This window comes from Podarcis cretensis (assembly GCF_951804945.1).
Source record: "Podarcis cretensis genome assembly, chromosome: 16".
NCBI classification, from domain to species: Eukaryota; Metazoa; Chordata; class Lepidosauria; order Squamata; family Lacertidae; genus Podarcis; species Podarcis cretensis.
The window spans coordinates 24,898,495-24,905,595 of record NC_137186.1 but is presented as its reverse complement, the minus strand read 5'-3'; positions in this window follow the sequence as shown (position 1 = coordinate 24,905,595).

Sequence of the window (7,101 nt, the reverse complement as noted above, 5' to 3'; positions counted from 1 at the left end):
TGGCTTGCATGCAGAAGGTCCCAAGGCAGCTGCTGCCAGTTAGATTGAGCTAGAAGGACCAGATGCTGTATAAAGCTGCTTCCTGTGTTCCTGCATCTTAAGGGAGGGCCCAAAATTCAATGGCAGAGCATCTGCTTTTCATGCAGAAGGCTACTGGCCACAACCCTGCCCTATGGCGCTGAATTCTATGTGCTAAAAAAACACATTTATTCTCAACCAGCAATGCAGAACATCTGTGCATGCAGAAGGTCCCAGGTTCATTCCCCAGCATCTCCTGGCAGAATGGCCCCTGCCTGAAACTCTGAAGAGCTGCTGCCGATCAGAGTAGACAAAACTGAGCTGGGTGGACCAGCGGTTTGCATAAGGCAGCTTCCTCTGTATCCCTTGGCATTAACACACTGTCTATCGGCTTCCTGCCTAACGTGACCTGGTTTCCAAGCTTACTCATGTAATATATATGAGCATCCTATTGTCCTCATAAGTAGCCTGTACTACTTAAAACCAATGGATCCACTGCCCTTCTTAATGGATCTTCTTTTCCGCCTTTGGTTTGGCCCCAGCTGTGCTTCTGCTACAAGTCCAGCCTATACCCAAGTGGCTTTCCCATTTTGCAGCAGTATTTTTGATTTGGCACTGCAACCCACACCCTTCTTTTGCACCTGGCTCAGGGCTGTCCTAGATCCTACAAGCATGCAAGCTGCCTGCCTTCACTCTAAGACGCCTCACTGATTGAGTAATTGTCCTGATCTGCAGCTTGCAGAGTTATATGACACCTGCAGACAATCAAGCGTTTGTTCCTATTTGTCTGCAGGGACGTGACATTGAGCACAAACTTCCCAGTGCATATTCCCGTCAACTTTCTATGCTGCGAAAAGTCCGGCTTCTTTGGGAGGGGAGGGAGAGATCTTGTTGCACAAGAGTGTCAAACCCACTTAATTGCTTAAATATACTCGGAGTCGAGAGTGGATTTCATGCTCTTTATTCAGCCCATAGTGGTGAGGAGCAATGGAAGTTCCCCCAGAATGTCTGCTTTGCATACATTATTTAAACAATAGGCCCCATGTGATTGTCTAATTCTGGGATTCTCCTGTAGGCCAATGAGGTTGCGGATTCACTTCCACCTGGAGTTTGATTGGGTGGCTCCTGTGGACCAATCAGACTACTGAATTCTGGATCCTATTGTTCTAGGACCAATCAGACTGCTGCATTCTGAATCCTATTGTTCTAGGACCAATCAGACTGCTGCATTTTGGATCCTATTCAACTCAGTGCATAACAATTGCGTACTGTGAATTTGCTGGTATGTGATTAAATCTCATTCACAAAACAGCAAAGCCCTGGAATCAGCTTTTGATTGTTTCATTCTCCTCCCAGCCCCAAATACAGGGATAATCATACAAGGAGTGGGGTGTGTATGTTACACTGATCCTTTGTGTACTTGAATCAGCTTTGCTGGGGGTTTCCAAAAGCAGTTATGAGTTGCATCTCAGATTGCAGAAGTCAAGCTGTATTTACCAGTGCAGTAATAAAAGTGAGACAAGTATCTACATGGAGGAGTGAGACTTTGCACAGGTCTTTGTCCGGTTGCCTGCCTGCCCCTTTGGCTCTACATGCTGATAGACCTCTTTCTACCCATACATTAGGTTTCTTGGATTTCTGTATTGCTTCTCAACTACAAAAAGTTGGGAAGTGAATTACAATGAGTTAATTACAAAGTGAATTACAATGAGTGAATTACAAAAGAAGTGAATTACAAAAGAAGTGAATTACAATGAGAATGAAGCACAGCAATAGCTATATATAAACATATTAAAAACACAGGACAAAGAACATCAAATTATTATCGGTGCTGCACTGGGAAACCAAAACGTCTTTGCCTGGCATCCAAACAATGACAAATCTGGGGTCAGGCAGGCCTCCCTGGGAAGAGCATTCTAAGGACAGAGAGCCACTATGAAAAAGGCCCCGCTCTCTTGTCGCCATCCTCCAGACCCCCCTTGGTGGTGGTTCTCTGAGAAGAAGCTCAGGTGAAAATTTCAGTGTCCAGAAAGGTTCATTTTAGGGGTAGGGGCCCTGGGCTTTAATGGTCAAAACCAGCATTTTGAAATGGGTTGGAAACAAATTGGCAGCCAGTATGGATTCAGATAAACATGCCGGCCCAAGACATTTGCCATCTGAGGCGAAGGCCAAGATGATGTCCCTATTCCACCTACAGAGGCTGACCAGATGAATCTCATTGCAATAGGACAGTGTTGTCCTGAAGTCAGCAGGAGAGATTATTGGGTGCAGAGCAGGCCACTCAGCCCACACAGCACCTGCCGCCTTAGGCACCTGCCTCATTTTGCCTAATGGTAGAGCCAGCCCTCAGCCCTAGGGACGCAGGTGTCGCTGTGGGTTAAACCATAGAGCCTAGGACTTGCCGATCAGAAGGTTGGCAATTCGAATCCCCCTGACGGGGTGAGCTCCCGTTGCTCAGTCCCTGCTCCTGCCAACCTAGCAGTTCGAAAGCATGAAGTGCAGGTAGATAAATAGGTACCACTCTGGCGGGAAGGTAAACGGCATTTCCGTGCGCTGCTCTGGTTTGCCAGAAGCGGCTTAGTCATGCTGGCCACATGACCTGGAAGCTGTACGCCGGCTCCCTTGGCCAATAAAGTGAGATGAGCGCCACATCCCCAGAGTTGGCCGTGACTGGACCTAATTGTCAGGGGTCCCATTAGCTTTACCTAGAGCCAGCCCTGCCCACCGAGTCTTCTAGGCAGGTCTTCTTGCTCACAGAATGTGGGTTTCTGAAGCAGAGAGATCCAGACTCATCTCAGCAGAAAGAGAACTGGGCCTGGCTGAGGCTGATGGCAATGTAGTTCAAAGCTTCTGGTAGACACCAGATTTTGGGTGGCTGTTCCAGATTCAATCTATTCCTGTGTACACCACTTCACAGCTGCTTGGCTTCTCAGTCTCGGATGATAGGAGCTGTATCTTGTGGGCACCACATTGAAGAAGAGTTTGGATTTGATATCCCGCTTTGTCACTACCCGAAGGAGTCTCAAAGCGGCTAACATTCTCCTTTCCCTTCCTCCCTCACAACAAACATTCTGTGAGGTGAGTGGGTCTGAGAGAGACTTCAAATAAGTGTGACTAGCCCAAGGTCACCCAGCAGCTGCATGTGGAGGAGCGGGGAATCAAACCCAGTTCACCAGATTACGAGACTACCGCTCTTAACCACTACACTACACTGGCTCTCACCACATTGCTTTCCCCTGCTTTAGTGGAAGAATTTCCCTTCCCTTTATTCCTGGATAAAAAGAGCTCAGTTGCTCTAGATGGAAGACCCATTCCAAGGTGAAAAAGACTATGGCACTTTTGTGACGAAATCCCAGGAGGGGGGGGGCGAGAAAATATCTGCACAATTGCTTTACATTAATTAGCGAGGGCCAATTCAAAACAATTCTTGGCGGCGGCAGAAATTGGAAAGGCGTCTGAAGACCAAACATCAGAAAGGAAAGCTAATTGGATATACATAGGCGTCATCAGGAGAGAGAGATGCAAAGCGTTCTCCTTGTTCCCAATGCCAATGTCATTTCATAACACAACGTCTCACTGAGTGGCTCTGGTGGTTTGCGTGCAGAAGGGCTCCTGGTCCAAGCCTCCAGCTAAAAGGATCGGGCAATGGGGAGAGACCTGCCTCTGCCCAAGACCCTGAAGAGCCACTGCCTGTCAGAAAGCAGAAAGATCAAAAATAGGCACAGCCAGAGCCAATGATAGGCAGCGCCGCCCTCTGCCTGCCTGGAGACAGGTAGCTTTGGTCAGATTGCTGCTGTGCTTCCATTTCTAGCCCATCTTACCTCCAGGGTATTCAAGGTGACTTGTGGTTCTCCCCTTCCCCATTTAAACCTCACAACTACCCTGTGAGGTAGGTTAGGCCGGGAGATTGTGACAGGCCCAAGGTCACTCGGTAGGGTTGTTGAATGGGGGGTTGTTGTTGTTTGAATACCACTCTATACCTGCAGGTCTCAGGGCAGTTACAACATAAAATCACAATATAAAAACAAAAGATACATAATACAAATAAAAACAAAAACAACACAATAACCCACCCACCCTGCCCATTTTTAAAAAAGGTTTTGCATGTCAATCAGCCAAAGGCCTGGTTAAAGAGGAACCTTTTTATCCTGGCAACTAAAGGTGTATAATGAAGGTGCCAGCCGAATCTCCCTGGGGAGAGCGTTCCCCACCTTGGGAGCCACTGCAGAAAAGGCCTGGAGGCAGCACACGAAGAAGGGCTTCAGAAAGATGATCTGAGTCTATGTAGGTTTATATGGAAAGAGGCAAGAGGGCTCTGACAGGGTCCTAGAGCAGGGGTCAGCAACCTAAGGCCCATGGGCCAGAAGTGGCCCGCAGAGGTCGTTTGACCAGCCGCCGAGCCTCCCCTGAACTGAGCTGCCCGCTTGCGTGCTGAGCTAAACCGGTGCAGCACGGCGCGGGGACTCACTTCCACAGTACCGAAAATTGCATCTGAACATGCACAGACACTGAAAATCACTTCTGCACAGACACTGAAAATTGCAGACGCGCGCACGCGCACAATCCAGCCCATGAAGAGATCTCTATGGGACCAATTCAGCCCAGACAAGATAAACCTTGCTGACTCCTGTTCTAGAGTCTTCCTATCTCCTTCTCAAAGCCTAGTTAGCACTTTCTCAGCTTTAGGAAGGAGGTGGGAAGGCTCCAGGACTCTGCCAGAGCTTTGTGCCACCTTCTCAAAACCTGGCTTTGGGAAGACAGTCCAAGGGCTGTGGGAGGCGTCAGATTTTGGTCTTGCTCCCCACACTCAACATGATAAGGCAGTGTGCAGAGCTCTGTGTGAAGTACTTTTGCAGCCTACTTGGTATAAACAGCTGGACCACCGTGAGCCAAAGAGAAAACTGAGCTAAAAGTGAATTATTGCACCCGAGTAATACTTTGGGTGTATAGGGGCCCTACTTGCTTTCAAGCTTTAGGCAAATCCTCCACTGTTAACTGCCAGAAGTGGACCCCGAGAAGGCATATCTGACACAGGTGTGCTTGCCCAACAGTGACCCCTTGGGGGCTGAATGCACCAAAAAAGCATGGTCTTTAGTTCCTCTTATATCAAGTGCAGGGAACCTTTGGCCTTCCAGATGTTGATGAACTACGACTTCCATTAGCCCCAGCAAGCATGCCCAATGGCAACATTTGTAGTTCCAGCAACATCTGGAGAACCAAAGGTTCCCCACATCTAGTTTAGACAGCTCAGGGTATCCAAGGCATGTTTGGTTGAATGCCAACTTACAGGGCCCATATGCCTAGCCAGAGGATTGGCTCATGAGAGCATGCTCAATCGCTAAACTGTCTTACACAGAGTAAGAAGTCCCCATTGATCCACAGAAGATGGCTACCACAAGCAGCTTCAAGGGGATCAACAAACATGAAGGTGAAGCAACCTGGAAAAATCTGAGCATGTCTAAAGCGGGCTTTTGGAGCTGCAATCCAAAATGTCAGGTGGGCACCAGCTTGGGGAGGGCTGGTTCTCTCCCAGGTCCTTTGATGTAGGCTGGGGTGGGGGAACCAGGAACAGAGACAGAAATGGGATTTGTGTCTCCCTGGAAAACCTTTGCTGGAAAACTGTTATTTGCCCACGTTGCAGGACTGTTGTAAAGAAGCACTTTGAGAGAGAAAACACTCTACTAATACTGAATGTAGTTATGGAATATATGAACTGCTGCAGGACCCCGCTGAAAAGAGAGACACTGTAGGTGAATTCCTGTTTTTATTTTCCAGTGAAAAGTGAGCACGGCAATGTACCAAACATGCTCGCCTTTTCACAGCATCTGGACCATGGATGGAGGCCTGGTTCCGACACCCTCCCAGAGCCCCAGAGCCCTTCCCCATAGCTCTCTTCCCCTTATGATTTCCTGCAGCTCCTTCTTCCTAGCTATGTGCCCACATCCCATCCTCCAGAGCTCCCTTTTCTGCGGGTAAAGAAGAAAGTCAGACGCCGAGGCTAAAAATAGGCACCTAATGGAAGCTGCAATGCAGTCCTCTCTTCTCGGCATCCTTGCGTTTGGGTGGCAGGGAGCCAGCTGACTTGGCAGAAAGATGAAGCCAGGAAGGCAGTTTTCTGAAGGTGGAAACGGAGACCAACCCGCCCCAGGCCCCGTCAGCTTCCCCCAAGGAAGCCGGGGAAGATTTGAACAAGAGGTCCTTGCGCTTGCCAACAGTAGTTCAGGCCTCAGCGCACCCAATTACATCTCTCCCCACAGCAAGGACCCAGCTTTTCAGCCCCATTCAAGACAGGCTATCCGCTCTGAGTCTCGGTTGCAACTGCAATTTGGTGCAAGCCAATCTCTGGCATGGATCCTGGCAGCTTCAAAACTCTGTGTTCCGTTTTCAAAAAGTGCGGCAGGGATCTGAGCAGCATGGGGGGTCGAGAGTCGTTTTGTACAAGACACCTTTCCTATGCAGGTGTGAGGAAAGCGACAGCTTCCGCTCCCAAGACAGATGCGTCTTGCCCGGGTAATGGACCAGATGAGAGCCAATAAACTGAAGCTCAATCCAGATAAGACTGGGGCACAGGTAGTGGGTGGTTCTCTAGAGCAGATGGGTGGGAGGTTGCCTGCTCTTGATGGGGTTACCCTTCCTCTGGAGCAGGTTCGTAGCTTGGGGCTACTCCTGGATCCCTTGCTGTGGCTCGAGGCTCAGGTGGCCTAAGTGGCCCGGAGTGCCTTCCATCAGCTTCGGCTGGTGGCCTAGCTACACCCCAATCTGGACAAGGATAGTCTAACTACTGTCGTCCATGCCCTGGTAATCTCAAGTTAAGATTACTGCAATGCATTATAAGTACGGCTGCCTCTGAAAACGGTTCAGAAACTTCAGTTAGTACAGAATTCAGAGGCCAGGCAACTGAGCAAGACAGTTTGAGCATATTACAACGATCCTGCTCCAACTGCATTGGCTACCAATTAGGTTCCAGGCCCAATTAAAGTGCTGGTTTTGACCTATCAAGTCTTAAACTGCTCAGGACCACAATACCTCAAGGACCGCCTCTTTCCATATGAACCTGCCCTGAGAGGTGCGGAGGGCAGCAAC